General features: G+C 45.5%; 1 pseudogene; it reads left to right on the top strand.

The window, feature by feature from the left end:
• Window positions 1–538: 538 nt before the first annotated feature.
• Window positions 539–707, top strand: LOC140453505 (U2 spliceosomal RNA; annotated as a pseudogene).
• Window positions 708–18,119: the final 17,412 nt, after the last annotated feature.

An 18,119-nucleotide genomic window follows, 5' to 3' on the forward strand; every position in this document is an offset into this window, starting at 1 on the left:
GGGTGAAGGGATTTCCTCAAATGTGCCTTTGCAAAGATGATCTGGAGAGAGATGTCAAGATTTGTCCCAAACAATTCTGTGATGCAGGACTCTGCGCTCCACGGGCTGTTGCCCGGGACACACTTTGAGACAAATATAACTACCTGGCAAACCATCGACTTGCTTTGTGGTCTCTCTGAAAGTTGTTGGTTTCCCAGTGATAAGGAGCTGACCTTGACCGAGTGTTGCAGACTGGTGCTTTCCAAAGTTCAGAACGACACCCAGAGGGACAAATTAAAGCTTGGGACAAGGGCAGCTACTGACAAGATGCAGTGGGGAAAAACCGCGTCTAAGGGCTTTATGAGGGTCTGTTCATTTAGCAGATTGTTGTTGCATTGAAATGAACATGTTGTTCCCTGTATGAGTAGGAAGTACCTTTGTTTTTGCAACAGTACTAGTTGCTTTGAGGAATGTGCCATTTGTTTTTCTCTGCAAAGAATGTGCAGAACAAATTTAGAACCTATGTATGTACTTATAAGTGATTTTACGAACAAAGTGGATTTTTGAGATAAAAGAATCCTATTATCAGTTTAATATCTGATACGTCCCTTATCTGGGAACCATATATTAAATTGATTTTTGGAGCAGGGAGATGGAATAGGGGCTTGCTCCGTCCACTCCACGCATCGACCTGGTATTGCAGTACCTCCGGGAACGGTGCACCCCTCGTCTATAAATCTAAAAACAGCTTCATATCTTCATGTTTATAGCTCAGGCTTTCGGTGCTTTGTCTGCGTGTGTGAACCGCACTTTCTTTTTAAAGTTTGTAAGCTGCTTCATTTCTCCTTGCGTCCGTCTGCAACTCAAACCCCGAATTTTGCACAAAACATATCTACCACGTGCGCACACAAAACCACAAATTGCTGGAAAAACTCAGCAGATCTGGTAGCATCTGTGCAAAGGAAACAGTTTCAAACCCAGTGACGGTTATTCAGAATCCCTGTTCGCTGCTCAAGCTCAAACCCATCCCTGATGCAAATCTATCCGGCTCCCCACCCCCTCCTCCAAGGACAATATGTTAAGAACGTGTTAATGTTTTGAAACAAAGCCAAGGCGGGTGGGGGTGGGGGGATGGTTTATTCAGTTGTTGGGGCGTGCTCTATTAGATGTTTTCCTGACCTTCCGTTGTCAGTCTTTATGTAAAGGTTAGAGTAACACTGGAAAAGCACATCCGGACCGACAAGGTGCAGGAAAACCGACGTTTCGGGCATAAGCCATTTAGTCAGCTCCAATGATGAAGATTTTACACCCTGGGCTGCTGTGCTTTTCCAGCATCACACTCTCGACTGTGACCTCCAACCTGCTGTTTCAGAGTAAATGCTCTGTGGGATCGGGTCTAACTATGGGGTGCCGGATCTCAGTGTCATCCTGGCAGCTGTTAGTGTTGGTGTCTGCTGGGCTTCCCCAGGCACAGCTCTCTCTGGGTAAACCTCTGGACCCTATGTGAGCCACAATGATGGATCCACTTGATGGTCCTGTCTCCTGGGCCTACACTCCTGGAATCACGGGTTCTTCTGTTCAGGTAAAGACCTCCTGCTGTATTTGCAGAAAGATCCTAAACAGGTACTGTTGGAATTCAGAAAGGGATGCGATAATAATCTCACAATGATTCATTAGTTATTTACAGCGTATTAATCCTTCCTTTCTAACTTGTCCAGGATCCTGGAATTTTAAGCTCAAATAAACTGTTGCATTGCGTTAACAATGGGTCTGAGACTTTATTATCAACCACGAACCTGAGAGGCTAGATTCACCCCGGTAAAAACGCAGATTCCCATTCCTCGGGGACATCAGTGAATCAAAACGGGACTTCAGGGTGGGATTTGAAGGTATTGACCCAAGAGCATCAAGTTTGGTTTTCTAAATGATCAGCACAATTCCTAGTCTGTTTAACACTTGTTTGTTTCCTTTTCCTGATCCAGTTTAAAATCATGTGACCACCCTCTGTTTGATTTGTAAGTTTGGAGATTTCTGGTGTTCAATTTATCAGTCATTATGAAATCCATAAAAGTATAAAAGCAAATTACTGCGGATGCTGGAATCTGGAATTATGAAATCCATGTTCACTCATCAACTACACTAACTTGATGTTCTCTCCCTCCTTATCATTGAAAATTTAAACAAAATCAATTTGTTTTTAGTCATGGGATGAAGGCACAGGCCAGCATTTATTTCCCATTCCTAATTGCCCAGAGGCACTTAAGAGCCAAGCAGCTTGTTGTGGGTCTGGAGTCACATGTAGACCAGGCCAAGACAGGATGGCAGTTGCCTCCCCTTCTTCAAAGACCGCAATTTCCCCTCAGACGTGGTTGACGATGCTCTCCACCGCATCTCCTCCACTTCCCGCTCCTCCGCCCTTGAACCCCGCCCCTCCAATCACCACCAGGACAGAACCCCACTCGTCCTCACCTACCTCCCCACCAACCTCCAGATACATCGTATCATCCTTCGTCATTTCCACCACCTCCAAACAGACCCCACCACCAGGGATATATTTCCCTCCCCTCCGCTATCAGTGTTCCGGAAAGACCACTCCTTCCGCGACCCCCTCGTCAGGTCCACACCCCCCACCAACCCAACCTCCACTCCCGGCACCTTCCCCTGCAACCGCAAGAAATGCAAAACTTGCGCCCACACCTCCCCCCTCACTTCCCTCCAAGGCCCCAAGGATCCTTCCATATCCGTCACAAATTCACCTGCACCTCCACACACATCATCTATTGCATCCGCTGCACCCGATGTGGCCTCCTCTACACTGGGGAGACAGGCCGCCTACTTGCGGAACGTTTCAGAGAACACCTCTGGGACACCCGCACCAACCAAGCCAACCACCCCATGGCTGAACACTTTAACTCCCCCTCCCACTCCGCCAAGGACATGCAGGTCCTTGGCCTCCTCCATCGCCAGACCATGGCAACACAACGCCTGGAGGAACAGTGCCTCATCTTCCGCTTAGGAACCGTCCAACCACACGGGATGAATGTAGATTTCTCCAACTTCCTCATTTCCCCTCCCCCCACCTTATCTCAGTCCCAACCCTCGGACTCAGCACCGCCTTCTTGACCTGCAATCTTCTTCCTGACTTCTCTGCCCCCACTCCCTTTCCGGCCTATCACCCTCACCTTAACCTCCTTCCACCTATCGCTTAGCCTGCTTGGCACACCTTCCTCATTCCTGAAGAAGGGCTTATGCCCGAAACGTCGATTCTCCTGCTCCTTGGATGCTGCCTGACCTGCTGCGCTTTTCAAGCAACACATTTTTCAGGACTTATACACTTAACGATAAGGTCCTGGGGAGTGTTGCTGAACAAAGAGACCTTGGCGTCAGGTTCATACTCCATGAAAATGGAGTCGCAGTTAGATAGGATAGTGAAGGAGGTGCTTGGTACGCTTTCCTTTATTGGTCAGAGTATTGGGTAAAGGAGTTGGGAGGTCATGCTGCAGCTGTACAGGGTATTGATTAGACCACTGTTGGAATATTCATTGCAATTTTGGTCTCCTTCCTATCGGAAAAATGTTGTGAAACTTGAAAGGGTTCAGAAAAGATTTACAAGGATGTTGCCAGGGTTGGAGGATTTGAGCTATAAGGAGAGATTGAATAGGCTGGGGCTGTTTTCTCTGGAGCGTCGGAGGCTGAGGGGTGACCTTATAGAGGTTTATAAAATCATGAGGGGCATGAGGGATAAATACACCAAGTCTTTTCCCTGGGGCGGGGGAGTCCAGAACTAGAGGGCGTATGTTTAGGGTGAGAGGGGAAAGATGTAAAAGAGACCTGAGGTGCAACTTTTTCACACTGAGGGTGGTATGTGTATGGAATGAGCTGCCAGAGGAAGTGGTGGAGGCTAGTATAATTGCAACATTTAAAAGGCATCTGGATGGGTATATGAATAGGAAGGGTTTGGAGGGATAAGGGGTGGGTGCTGGCAGTGGGACTAGATTGGGTTGGGATATCTGGTGGGCATGGACGGGCTGGACCAAAGGGTCTGTTTCCATGCTGTACATCTCTATGACTCTATTTTCATTGGATTCAAATTTCACCATCTGCCATGGTCAGATTCAAGTCGGGTTCCTGGGATATTACCTGGGCCTCTGGATTAACAGTCTAGCAATAGTTAAAAATCACACAAAACCGGGTTTTAGTCCAACAGGTTTAATTGGAAGCACATTAGCTTTCGGAGTGCTGCTCCTTCATCAGGTGGTTCATGTACTCCCCAGTCCAACACTGGCATCTCCAAATCAGTCTATCAATAATATCACGAGGGCATCACATCCCCAATATCGAACACTAATTGCCATAAGACATTCATGCTGGTTTTTCTGAATTATGTCACAATCAGACAGAATAATAAATGACTATTTTTGACAGTGTTTTGGCTGGTGGAAGCACTTTGTCATTTGGCTGCAGGCTGTAGGTCACTCTCTCCAGGAGCAGGTAAGGGTCAGGATTCTGGGTGTAGCTATAAATGAGGATTTAATGGACTGATTTATATGCGTTTATGCCAGATCTGCAAGTAACTAGATGAATGCTCATCAGTAAACAATGTGAGTTATTGCTGTGATTTGTTATGATTCAATACTTATTTTTTCAGAGCACAGAACTTCTCTGTTAGTACCTAAAAATTCTCAAAGCTCTGGCAGACAGGAGACAGTTCAGTGACAGCTGGAAAACAGTGTATGGTCTTTACTAGGATTTGGAAAACGCCAGCGTGGTCTGTGCTCAGCTCCACTGTGGAATCACAGTGCTTGTGTCAAGGCAGTAGTGTGTTCATGGGGACTGAGGTCTCTGAATGGACGGACAATGAGACACTTCTGTCAGACTGCCCTCGGTCTACAGCCACTCTCCAAAATTGTACCGAACTCAACAATGTTGGTCTGACATAATCTGGTGAGTACAGAATTACTGAAAAACAGACACATTTCACTTTAATATTTGTGAAAGTGATGGTGTTGACATTTGCATGTATCATTCTAACAATGTCAGAGAGTCACAATGTTCTCCCGCACAGAGAAGAGGTCTCTGGAGATAGTGACCACAGTTCGGTTGTATGCACAATAGCAATGGGCAGGATAGGTATATACCGCAGGGAAGGAGGTATAATTGGAGGAAAGGCAATTATGATGCGATTAGGCAAGATTTAGGATGCATCGGATGGGGAAGGAAACTGCAGAGGATGGACAGACTTGAAATGTGGAGCTTATTCAAGGAACAGCTACTGTAGGTCCTTGATAAGTATATACCTATCAGGCAGGGAGGTAGTTGTCGAGATATAGAGCCATGGTTTACTAAAGAAGTTGCAGCTCTTGTCAAGAGGAAGAAGAAGGCTTATGTGAGGATGAGGTGTGAAGGCTCAGGGGGATTGGGAGTCATAAGTTAGCCAGAAAAGATCGAAGGAGAGGGTTAAGAGGAACCAGGAGGGGTCCTGAGAAGTTGTTTGTGGACCGGATCAAGGAAAATCCTGTGGCTTTCTACAGGTATGTTAGGAATTATGGCCCATCAAAGATAGTAGTGGGAAGTTGTGTGTGGAATCCGAGGACATAGGGGAAGCGCTTTTTGTCAGTATTCACAATGGAGAAGGGCAACAGTTTGGATCAGACATTGGCGAGCTGAAAGAAGTCAGAGGGTGGTGGCTGATGGGAAATGTTTGTTCTGGAGCTCAGTTACTAGTGGTGTGCCACAAGGATCTGTTTTGGGGCCACTGCTGTTTGTCATTTTTATAAATGATCTGGATGTGGGTGGAGAAGGATGGGTTAGTAAATTTGCAGATGACACTAAGTTAGGCAGAGTTGTGGATAGTGCCGAAGGATGTTGTGGGTTACAGAGGGACATAGATAAGCTGCAGAGCTGGCTGAGATGTGGCGAATGGAGTTTAATGCGGAAGGTTCACTTCAGAAGGAACAGGAATGCAGAGTACTGGGCTAATGGTAAAAATGTTGCAAGTGTAGATGAACAGAGAGATCTCTGTGTCCAAATGTGTAAATCCCTGAAAGTTGTGACCCAGTTTGATAGGGTTGTTAAGAAGGCATATGGTGTGTTGGCATTTATTGGTAGGGGGATTGAGTTTCAGAGCCATGAGGTCATGCATCAGCTGTACAAGACACTGGTAAGGGTTTGGACGAGGATTCAGAAGAGATTTACTAGGATGTTGCCTGATATGGAAGGAAGGTCTTACAAGGAAAGGCTGAGGGAACTGAGGCTGTTTTTATCAGAGAGAAGAAGGTTGAGAGGTGACTTAATTGAGACATAGAAGATAATCAGCGGGTTAGATAGGGTGGACAGTGTGAGCCTTTTTTCTCAGATGGTGAAGGCTAACACGAGGGGACATAGCTTTAAATTGAGGGGTGATAGATATAGGACAGATATCAGCAGTAGTTTCTTTACTCAGAGAGTAGTAGGGGCATGGACCGGCCTGCCTGCAACAGTAGTAGACTCAATGACATTAAGGGCATTTAGATGAGCATTGCACGTATATATGGATAGTAATGGAATGGTATAGGTTAGATGGGCATCAGATTAATTTCACAGGTCGGTGCAACATTGAGGACTGAAGGGCCTGTACTGCACTGCAAAGTTCTGAGTTCTATGTTCTATGAATGTCTCTTCAGCCCATTGAGTCTGTGCTCTTGAAAAGAAAACACCTAGCTATTCTAATCCCATTTTCCAGCACTTGGCCCATTGCCTCGTATGGCTTGGCAATGTAAGTGTACATCTAGATAATTCTGAAACAATATACGGGTTTCTGTCTCTACCATCCTGCTAGGTAGTGAGCCCCAGATTCCAACTGCAATCTGAGTGAAAAATATTCCTCACATCTCCACTAAACATACTGCCCCTTACCTAAGGCCACTTTTGGAATATTGTGCACAATTCTGGTCTCCTATCGGAAAGATGTTATGAAATTTGAAAGGGTTCAGAAAAGATTTACAAGGATATTGCCAGATTTGGAGGATTTGAGCTATAGGGAGAGGCTGAATAGGCTGGGGCTGTTTTCCCTGGAGCGTCGGAGGGGTGACCTTATAGAGATTTATAAAATCATGAGGGGCATGGGCAGGGTAAATAGACAAAGTATTTTCCCTGGGGATGAGGGAGTCCAGAACTAGAGGGCATAGGTTTAGAGTGAGAGGGGAAAGATATAAAAGAGACCTAAGGGGCAATGTTTTCATGCAGAGGGTGGTGCATGTATGGAATGAGCTGCCAGAGGAAGTGCTGGAGGCTGGTACAATTACAGCATGTAAAAGGCATCTGGATGGGTATATGAATAGGTTCGCAGGGATATGGGCTAAGTTCTGTCAAATGGGACTTGATTAATTTAGGATGTCTGGTCAGCATGGGCAAGTTAGACCGAAACCTGGATGAGTGAGTAGAAGGATGGGTTAGTAAATTTGTGGATGACACTAAACTCGGTGGAGTTGTTGAATGCGTGGAAGGATGTTGCAGGCTATAGAGGGACATAGCTCAGCTGCAGAGTCATAGAGATGTACAGCATGGAAACAGACCCTTCGGTCCAACCTGTCCACACTGACCAGATATCCCAACCCAATCTAGTCCCACCTGCCAGCACCCGGCCCATATCCCTCCAAACCCTTCCTATTCATATAACCGTCCAAATACCCCTTAAATGTTGCAATTGTACCAGCCCCCACCACATCCTCTGGCAGCTCATTCCATACACGTACCTCCCTCTGTGTGAAAAAGTTGCCCTTTAGGTCTCTTTTATATCTTTCCCCTCTCACCCTAAAACTATGCCCTCCAGTTCTGGACTCCCGGATCCCAGGGAAAAGACTTTGTCTATTTATCCTATCCATGCCCCTCATAATTTTGTAAACCTCTATAAGGTCACCCCTCAGCCTCCGATGCTCCAGGGAAAACAGCCCCAGCCTGTTCAGCCTCTCCCTGTAGCTCAAATCCTCCAACCCTGGCAACATCCTTGTAAATCTTTTCTGAACCTTTCAAGTTTCACAACATCTTTCCGATAGGAAGGAAACCAGAATTGCATGCAATATTCCAACAGTGGCCTAACCAATGTTCTGTACAGCCCCAACATGACCTCCCAACTCCTGTACTCAATACTCTGACCAATAAAGGAAAGCATACCAAACGACTTCTTCACTATCCTATCTACCTGCGGCTCCACTTTCAAGGAGCTATGAACCTGCACTCCAAGGTCTCTTTGTTCAGCAACACTCCCTAGGACCTTACCATTAAGTGTGTAAATCCTGCTAAGATTTGCTTTCCCAAAATGCAGCACCTCGCATTTATCTGAATTAAACTCCATCTGCCACTTCTCAGCCCATTGGCCCATCTGGTCCAGATCCTGTTCTAATCCGAGGTAACCCTCTTCGCTGTGCACTACACCTCCAATTTTGGTGTCATCTGCAAACTTACTAAATGTATCTCTTATGCTCGCATCCAAATCATTTATGTAAATGACAAAAGGTAGAGGACCCAGCATTGATCCTTGTGGCACTCCACTGGTCACAGGCCTCCAGTCTGAAAAACAACCCTCCACCACCACCCTCTGTCTTCTACCTTTTAGTCAGTTCTGTATCCAAATGGCTAGTTCTCCCTTTATTCCATGAGATCTAACCTTGCTAATCAGTCTCCCATGGTGAACCTTGTCGAATGCCTTACTGAAGTCTATATAGATCACACCTACTGCTCTGCCCTCATCAGTCTTCTTTGTTACTTCTTCAAAAATCTCAATCAAGTTTGTGAGACATAATTTCCCACACACAAAGCCATGTTGACTATCCCTCATCAGTCCTTCCCTTTCCAAATACATGTATATCCTGTCCCTCAGGGTTCCCTCCAACAATGTGCCCACCACTGAGGTCAGGCTCACTGGTCTATAGTTCCCTGGCTTGTCCTTAGCGCCCTTCTTAAACAGTGGCACCACGTTTGCTAACCTCCAGTCTTCCAGCACCTCACCTGTGGCTATCGATGATACAAATATCTCAGCAAGGGGCCCAGCAATCACTTCTCTAGCTTCCCACAGAGTTCTCGGGTACACCTGATCAGGTCCTGGGGATTGATCCACCTTTAACCGTTTCAAGATATCCAGCACTTCCTCTTGTGTAATCTGGACATTTTTCAAGATGTCACCATCTATTTCCCTACAGTCAATATCTTCCATATCCTTTTCCACAGTAAATACTGATGCAAAATATTCATTTAGTATCTCCCCCATTTTCTGTGGCTCCACACAAAGGCCGCCTTGCTGATCTTTGAGGGGCCCTATTCTCTCCCAAGTTACCGTTTTGTCCTTAATATATTTGTAAAAACCCTTTGGATTCTCCTTAATTCTATTTGCCAACACTATCTCATGTCCCCGTTTTGCCCTCCTGATTTCCCTCTTAAGTATACTCCTACTTTCTTTATACTCTTATAAGGATTCACTCGATCTATCCTGTCTATATCTTACATATGCTTCCTTTTTCATAACCAAACCCTCAATTTCTTTAGTCATCCAGCATTCCCTATACCTACCAGCCTTCCCTTTCACCTTGACAGGAATATACTTTCTCTGGATTCTTGTTATCTCATTTTTGAAGGCTTCCCATTTTCCAGCCATCCCTTTACCTGCGAACATCTGCCTCCAATCAGCTTTCGAAAGTAAAGCTGGGTTGAGACGTGACAAATGGAGTTTAATGCGGAAAAGTGTGAAGTGATACACTTTGGAAGGAGTAACAGGAATACAGAGCACTGGGCTCATGGTAAGATTCCTGGTCGTGTGGATTTGTCGAGAGATCTTGGTGTCCATGTTGCATCGATCCTTGACAGTTGCCATCCAGGTTGATAGGATTGTTAAGGTGTACAGTGTATTAGCTTTTATTGGTAGAGGGATTGAGTTTTGGAGCTGTGAGGTCATGCTGCAGCTGTACAAAACTCTAGTGTAGCTGCACTTGAAGTATTGCACTCAGCTCTGGCTGCCGCATTATAGGAAGGATATGGAAACTTTGGAAAGGGCACAGAGGAGATTTCCCAGGATTTTGCCTGGGATCAAGGGAAGGTCCTATGAGGAAAGGTGAGGGGCTTGAGGTTGTATTTGTTTGAGAGAAGAAGATTAAAAGATGACTTAATAGAGATATACAAGATGATCAGAGGATTAGACAGGGTGGACAGTGAGAGCCTTTTTCCTTTGATGGTGATGGCTAGCACAAGGCGACGTGGCTTTAAATTGAGGGGCGATAGACATAGGGCAGATGTCAGAGGGAGTTTCTTTACTCAGAGAGTATTAGGGGTGTGGAACACACTGCCTGTAGCAGTAGTAGACTCGCCAACTTTAAGGGCATTTAGATGGTCGTTGGATAAATATATGAATGATGATGGAATAGTAGAGGTTAGATGGGCTTCAGATCGGTACTTCAGGGTGGCGCAACATCGTGGGCCAAACGGTCTGTCCTGTATTGTTCTGTGTTCTATGTTCTATGTCTGTTTCCATGCTATGCATTTCTGTGACTCTAAGGCCTATGCCCCCTGGTTATTGATCCTTTCATCAAGGGAAAAGTTCCTTTGAGTCTCCTCTGTATATGCCCCTCTTAATTTTATGTACCTCAATGATTCCTCTCAGTCTCCTCTGCTCTAAGGAAAATGGGCTCAGCCCATCCAATCACTGTTCATCACTTGTATTGGAACATAGGAAAAGGACTCAGCCACTCAGCTCCTTGAACCTGTTGTTACATTCAAAGAGGTGCCTTTGGTCTGATCCCTTAATAACTTTGCTTAACAATAAAACATCTCAGATTTAAGATTAACAACTGATCCAGCATCCACTGTTGTTTGTGGAAGAGAGTTCCCAAGCCCTGCCACCCTTGCACATTGAAGTGCTTCTGAACATTTCTCCTAAATGGTGTGGCCCTGATCCTTAGCCCCCAGCTCTGGAATCAGAGGTGATGTAGGCTTTGTGACATTGTTGCTAGGTAATTAAATAGAAGAACAGGCAATGTTCCCACCCAGACAGATGGTGAAATGTGACTTCAGTAAAAATTTGCAATCAAGAGTCTAATGGTGCATGTGAAACCTTTGTTAATTGTCAGGAAAAATCCACATGGTTCAGTAATATCTTTTAGGAAAGGAAATTTACATCTTTACATGGTCTAGCTTACATGCGCTCCAGTTCCCTCCCACAGATATGCAGATTAGGTGAATTGGCCATGCTAAGTTGCCCATATTGCCCATGGATGTGTGGATTGGTCATGGGAAATGCATGGTGATGGGGCGTGGGTGTGGGTGGGATGCTCTTTGCAGGGGCAGTGTGGACCGAATGGGCTGAATGGCCTACTTCCATATTGCAGGTATTGTATTGTATTCTATTCTATTCTATGTGACTCCATACCCACAGCATTATGGTTGACCCTAACAGCCCTCTTGGCAATTGTAGATGGATATGAAATGCTGACTGGGCCAGTAACAACTATGTCCCATGAACAAATTAAAAATTCTCCAGCAAATGGAAATAGTTTATTCTTATCTACCCTGTCTTTCTCTGTTAATACCTGAAAGACTTCCAACTGATCAGTCCTAACCTCATAAATTTAGAGAAAACAAACTTAATTTAGGTAATCTCTCATAATTTGTCACCTGATACCATGGTATCATTTTTTAAACCTACATTGTGCCCCCTCCTAGGACTTCCTATCCTTACTAAGGATCTAAATAATTCTTAAACTTCTGCTCACAATCCTCCAAGTAGGGTCTAACCAGGGTTTTGTATAGTTGCAGCATAACTTTTGCATTGTTCTACTCTAGTCTTCTAGATATAAATGCTAGCAATCTGTTAACTTTCTTGATTATTCTTTGCTAAAACTGTTCCGGCTATAGTTGTAAACCTTTCAATACCATAGAATCATAGAGATATACAGCACGGAAACAGACCCTTTAGTGCAACTCATCTATGCTAACCAGATATCCCAACCTAATCTAGTTCCATTTGTCAGCACTTGGCCCATAACTTTCCAAACCCTTCCTATTCATATACCCATCCAGATGCCTTTTAATTGTTCCAATTGTACGAGCCTCCACCACTTCCTCTGGCAGCTCATTCCATACACATACCCTCCTCTGCACTCTAAAGTTGGCCCTTAGGTCTCTTTTATATCTTTCCCCTCCCACCTTAAGCGTATGCCCTCTAGGTTTGGACTCCCCCACCGCAGGGAAAAGGCCTTGTCTATTTATTCAAAGTTTGTGAGAAGATTTGTAGCTCGGGTGTTCGTTGTTGTGGTTCTGTTCGCTAAGCTGGGAATTTGTATTGCAGACGTTTCGTCCCCTGTCTAGGTGACATCCTCAGTGCTTGGGAGCCTCCTGTGAAGTGCTTCTGTGCTGTTTCCTCCGGCATTTATCGTGGTTTGAATCTGCCGCTTCTGGTTGTCAGTTCCAGCTTTCCGCTGCAGTGGCCGGTATATTGGGTCCAGGTCGATGTGTTTGTTGTTAGCATCTGTGGATGAGTGCCATGCCTCTAGGAATTCCCTGGCTGTTCTCTGTTTGGCTTGTCCTATAATAGTAGAAAGTGAGGACTGCAGATGCTGGAGATCAGAGCTGAAAATGTTTTGCTGGAAAAGTGCAGCAGATCAGGCAGCATCCAAGGAGCAGGAGAATCGACGTTTCGGGCATGAGCCCTTCTTCAGGAATCATATAATAGTAGTGTCCTATAATAGTAGTGTTGTTCCAGTCAAACTCGTGTTGCTTGTCATCTGCGTGTGTGGTTACTAAGGATAGCTGGTTGTGTCGTTTCGTGGCTAGTTGGTGTTCATGGATACGGATCGTTAGCTGTCTTCCTGTTTGTCCTATGTAGTGTTTTGTGCAGTCCTTGCATGGGATTTTGTACACTACGTTGGTTTTGCTCATGCTGGGTATCGGGTCCTTTGTCCTGGTGAGTTGTTGTTGGTTGTGTGCTGTTATGAATCCTTGTGTCATGGTAGTCTGGCTGTCAGTTCCAAAATGTTCTTGATGTATGGTAGTGTGGCTAGTCCTTTGGATTGTGGTATGTCCTCATTCCGTTGTCTTTCCCTTAGGCATCTGTTGATGAAATTGCGGGGGTATCCATTTTTGGCAAATACATTGTAGAGGTGTTCTTCTTCCTCTTTTTGCAGTTCTGGTGTACTGCAATGTGTCGTGGCCCTTTTGAACAGTGTCTTGATACAACTTCTTTTGTGCGTGTTGGGGTGGTTGCTTTTGTAGTTTAGGACTTGGTCTGTGTGTTTGGCTTTCCTGTATACCTTTGTGGTGAATTCTCCATTCGGTGTTTTCTCTACCATCACGACAAGGAATGGGAGTTGGTTGTCCTTTTCTTCCTCTCTAATGAATCTGATTCCTGTGAGTATGGCATTGATGATCCGGTGTGTGTTCTCTATTTCTGTGTTTTTAATGATAACAAAGGTGTCATCCACGTATCTGACCCAGAGTTTGGGTTGAATTTGCGGTAAGACTGTTTGTTCTAGTCTTTGCATTACAGCTCCTGCTATGAGTCCAGAGATGGGTGAGCCAATGGGTGTGCCGTTGATTTGTTCATTTATTTGGTTGTTGAATGTGAAGTGTGTTGTGAAGCACAGGTCCAGTAGTTTGAGTATGCAGTCTTTGTTGATAGGTTTCCCGTCTTGTTGTGTGTTCTGTATGTGCAGCAGGTTGGCTATTGTTTCTCTGGCTAGGGTTTTGTCGATAGAGGTGAACAATGCCGTTACATCGAATGAGACCATAGTTTCTTCCTTGTCTATGTGTATATTTCTGATGATGTCCAAGAATTCCTGTGTTGACTGTATAGATTATCTGGATCCGCTGATCAGGTGTTTCAGTTTCTGCTGTAGTTCTTTAGCCAGTTTGTGTGATGGTGTCCCTGGTAGCGATACTATGGGTTTGAGTGGGACGTCTGGTTTGTGCACTTTAGGTAGTCCATGAGATTGCCACACCGGGCCGAGAGACCGCCACACCAGGCTGGGAGGACACTATGCCAGGCCAAGAAACCACTAGGCCAGGCTGGGAGACAGACACACCGGGCCAAGAGATAGCCATGCTGGGCTGGGAGGATGCCATGCAAAGTCTGCACTGAGGCCAGGAGTTCAGGACATCACTAAAATTAAAGTAAGGAAGCACAAAAGGGAAACAAAATGAAACAGATGGAGCAGACGGGTTGACCTGCTTGGGTGAAATTGTCTGCATAGCCAGCTAAAATAAATACTGGTCCCTTGCAGGATGAGACCGGGGAGTTAATAGTCGGAACACAGAAATGACAGAGACACAAAGTCAATATTTGCCTCAGCTTTCAATGCGGAATACGCTGGTATTATCCGAATAGTAATAGGTAAGCTTAAGTTATAGAAAAAGAGGAACTTCGAACAATCATCATCATTAGGGAAAACGTATTGAGCAAATGGTTGTAATTTATACCAGAAATGTCCCTATAGCCTTCGTAACCTATCATAGGGTCTTAGAGTCATAGTCATAGAGATGTAAAGCATGGAAACAGACCTTTCAGTCCAACTCGTCCATGTCAACCAGGTATCCCAACCCAGTCATGTCCCACCTGCCAGCACCTGGCCCATATCCCTCCAGCAATTGTACCAGCCTCCACCACTTTCTCTGGCAGCCTATTCCATACACGTACCACCTTGTGAGTGAAAAGGTTGCCCCTTAGGCCTCTTCTATATCTTTCCCCTCTCACCCTAAACCTATGCCCTCTAGTTCTGGTCTCCCCCACCCCAGGGAGAAAAACTTGGTTGATTTATCCTATCCATGCCCCTCATGATTGTCTAAACCTCTATAAGGTCACCCCTCAGCCTCCGACACTCCAGGGGAAACAGCCCTAGCCTATTCAACCTCTCCCTATAATTCAAATCTTCCAACGCAGGCAACATCCTTGTAAGCTTTTTCTGAACTCTTTCATGTTTCACAACATCTTTCCGATAGGAAGGAGACCAGAATTGCATGTGATATTCCAACAGTGGCCTAACCAATGACCTGTACAGCTGCAACATGACCTCCCAACTCCTGTGTTCAATACTCTGACCAATGGGCGGCATGGTGGTTCAGTGGTTGGCACTGCTGCCTCACAACGTCTGGGACCCGAGTTCGATTCCTGCCTTGGGTGACAGTGTGTGGAGTTTGCACGTTGTCCAGTGTCTACATGGGTTTCCTCCAGGTGCTCCGGTTTCCTCACACAATCCAGGCTAAATTGCCCACAGTGTCAGGAGCATTAGTCAGGGATACATGGAGGGTCAGGTGGGGGAATGGGTCTGGGTGGATTACTCTTTGGAGGGTCGGTGTGGACTTGTTGGGCCGTAGCGCCTGTTTCAATACTGTAGGAAATCTAATCTAATAAAGGAATGCATACCAAATACCGTCTTCACTACCTGCCACTCTACTTTCAAGGAGCTATGAACCTGTACTCCAAAGTTTCTTTGTTCAGCAACACTCCCTAGGACCTTACCATTAAGTGTATAAGTCCTGCTAAGATTTGTTTTCCCAAAATGCAGCACCTTGCATTTATCTAAATTAACTCCATCTGCCACTTCTCAGCCCATTGGCCCATCTGATCAAGGTCCCGTTGTAATCTGAGGTAACCTTCTTCGCTGTCCACTACACCTCTAATTTTGGCGTCATCTGCAAACTTACTAACTTTACGTCTTATGCTCACATCCAAATCATTTGTATAAATGATGTAAAGTAGTGGACCTACCACCGATCCTTATGGCACTCCACTGGTCACAGGCCTCCAGTCTGAAAAACAACCCTCCACCACCACCCTCTGTCTTCTATCTTTGAGCCAGTTCTGTATCCAAATGGTGAGTTGTCCCTGTATTCCATGAGATCTAACCTTGCTCACCAGCCTCCCATGGGGAACCTTGTCGAATACCTTACTGAAGTCCGTATAGATCACATCTACTGCAGATTCAGTTATGATACTGCAAAATTCTCTAATTCCATAGAGAAAGGTTCCAGCATATTACACTCTGATTCAAGAAGGAAGGAGGCAGAAAATAGGAAACTGTAAACCAGTTGGATTAACGTGTGATGTTAGGAAATTGTTGGAATTGATAACACCATACGAAATAAGAACAGGAGTCGGCTGTTCAACCCGTTGAGCTTGCTCCACCATTCAATAGAATCAGGGCTAATCTGACATTCCTCATGCCCACATACCTGCCTTTTCCCCAAAACCCACGATTCCCCAACAACCAACAATCTGTCTGTCTCAGCTTCAAATGTATACAAGGGCATCAACCCCATAGCTCTCTGTGGCAAAAAGTTCCAAAGACTAAGAAATTCCTCCTTATGTCAGTATTAAGTTGACGCCCCTTTATGCAGAGATTCTGCCCTCTTGTGTTAGACTCTCCCCTGAAGGGAAACATACTCTCATTATTTACCCTGTCAAACCCCTTAAGAAAGAAAAAGTGAGGACTGCAGACGCTGGAGATCAGAGTCGAGAGTGAGGTGCTGGAAAGCACAGCAGGTCAGGCAGAATCTGAGGAGCAGGAGAAACGACGTTTCAGGCATAAGCCTCATTCCTGATGAAGGATTTATGCCCGAAACATTGATTCTCCTGCTCCTTGGATGCTGCCTGACCTGCTGTGCTTTTCCAGCATCACAGACGTAGAACATAGAACATTACAACGCAGTACAATCCCTTCGGCCCTCGATGTTGCGCCCACCAGTCATACCAATCTGAAGCCCATCTAACCTACACTATTCCATGTACGTCCATATGCTTGTCCAATGACAACTTAAATGTACTTAAAGTTGGCGAATCTACTACCGTTGCAGGCAAAGCATTCCATACCCTTACTACTCTCTGAGTAAAGAAACTACCTCTGACATCTGTCCTATATCTATCACCCCTCAATTTAAAGCTATGCCCCCTCGTGCTCGCCGTCACCATTTTTGGAAAAAGGCTCTCCCTGTCCAACCTATCTAACCCTCTGATTATCGCATCGTAATTGCCTTTCCCCAGCTGTAACTCCTGCCCAGTGGTGTACACCTATCCCTTTCTATCACTAAACATAACAAAATTGTGATCGCTATCACCAAAGTGCTCACCTACTTCCAAGTCTAACAGCTGGTCGGGCTCATTACCCAGTACCAAATCTAATGTGGCTTTGCCCCTTGTTGGCCTGTCTACATACTGTGTCAGGAAGCACTCCTGCACACACTGGACAAAAACTGACCCATCTATAGTACTCGTACTATAGTGTTCCCAGTCAATATTTGGAAAGTTGAAGTCCCCCATGACAACTACCCTGTCTCTCTCACTCCTATCGAGAATCATCTTTGCTATCCTTTCCTCTACATCTCTGGAACTATTCGAAGGCCTATAGAAAACTCCCAACAGGGTGACCTCTCCTTTCCTGTTTCTAACATCAGCCCATACTACCTCAGTTGACGAGTCCCCAAACATCCTTTCTGCAACTGCAATACTGTCCTTGACCAACAATGCCACACCTCCCCCTCTTTTACCATCTTCTCTGTTCTTACTGAAACATCAAAATCCTGGAAACTGCAACAACCATTCTTGTCCCTGCTCTATCCATGTCTCTGAAATGGCTACAACATCGAAGTCCCAGGTATCAACCCATGCTGCAAGTTCATCCACCTTATTCCGGATGCTCCTGGTGTTGAAGTAGACACACTTCAAACCAACTTCTTGCTTGCTGGTGCCATCTTGCGTCCCTGAAACTTGATTTCGGACCTCCCTACTCTCACCTTTTCTATACTTGAACTACAATTTTGGTTCCCATCCCCCTGCTGGATTAGTTTAAACCCACTCCAATAGCCTTAGCAAATCTCCCCCCCCCCCCCCCCCCCCCTCCCACCGATATTGGTACCCCTCTGGTTCAGATGAACACCATCCTGCTTGTAGAGGTCCCACCTACCCCAGAAAGAGCCCCAATTATCCAAGAATCCAAAACCCTCCCTCCTGCACCATCCTTGTGGCCACATGTTCAACTCTCCTGTCTCCCTATTCCTCGCCTCACCAGCACATTGCACAGGCAACAAACCAGAGACAACAACTCTGTTCGTCCTAGCTCTAAGCTTCCATCCTAGCTCCCTGAATTGCTGCCTTAGATCCTCATCTCTCCTTCTACCTATGTCATTGG

Source organism: Chiloscyllium punctatum, chromosome 2, assembly GCF_047496795.1.
Source record: "Chiloscyllium punctatum isolate Juve2018m chromosome 2, sChiPun1.3, whole genome shotgun sequence".
Taxonomy (NCBI): domain Eukaryota; kingdom Metazoa; phylum Chordata; class Chondrichthyes; order Orectolobiformes; family Hemiscylliidae; genus Chiloscyllium; species Chiloscyllium punctatum.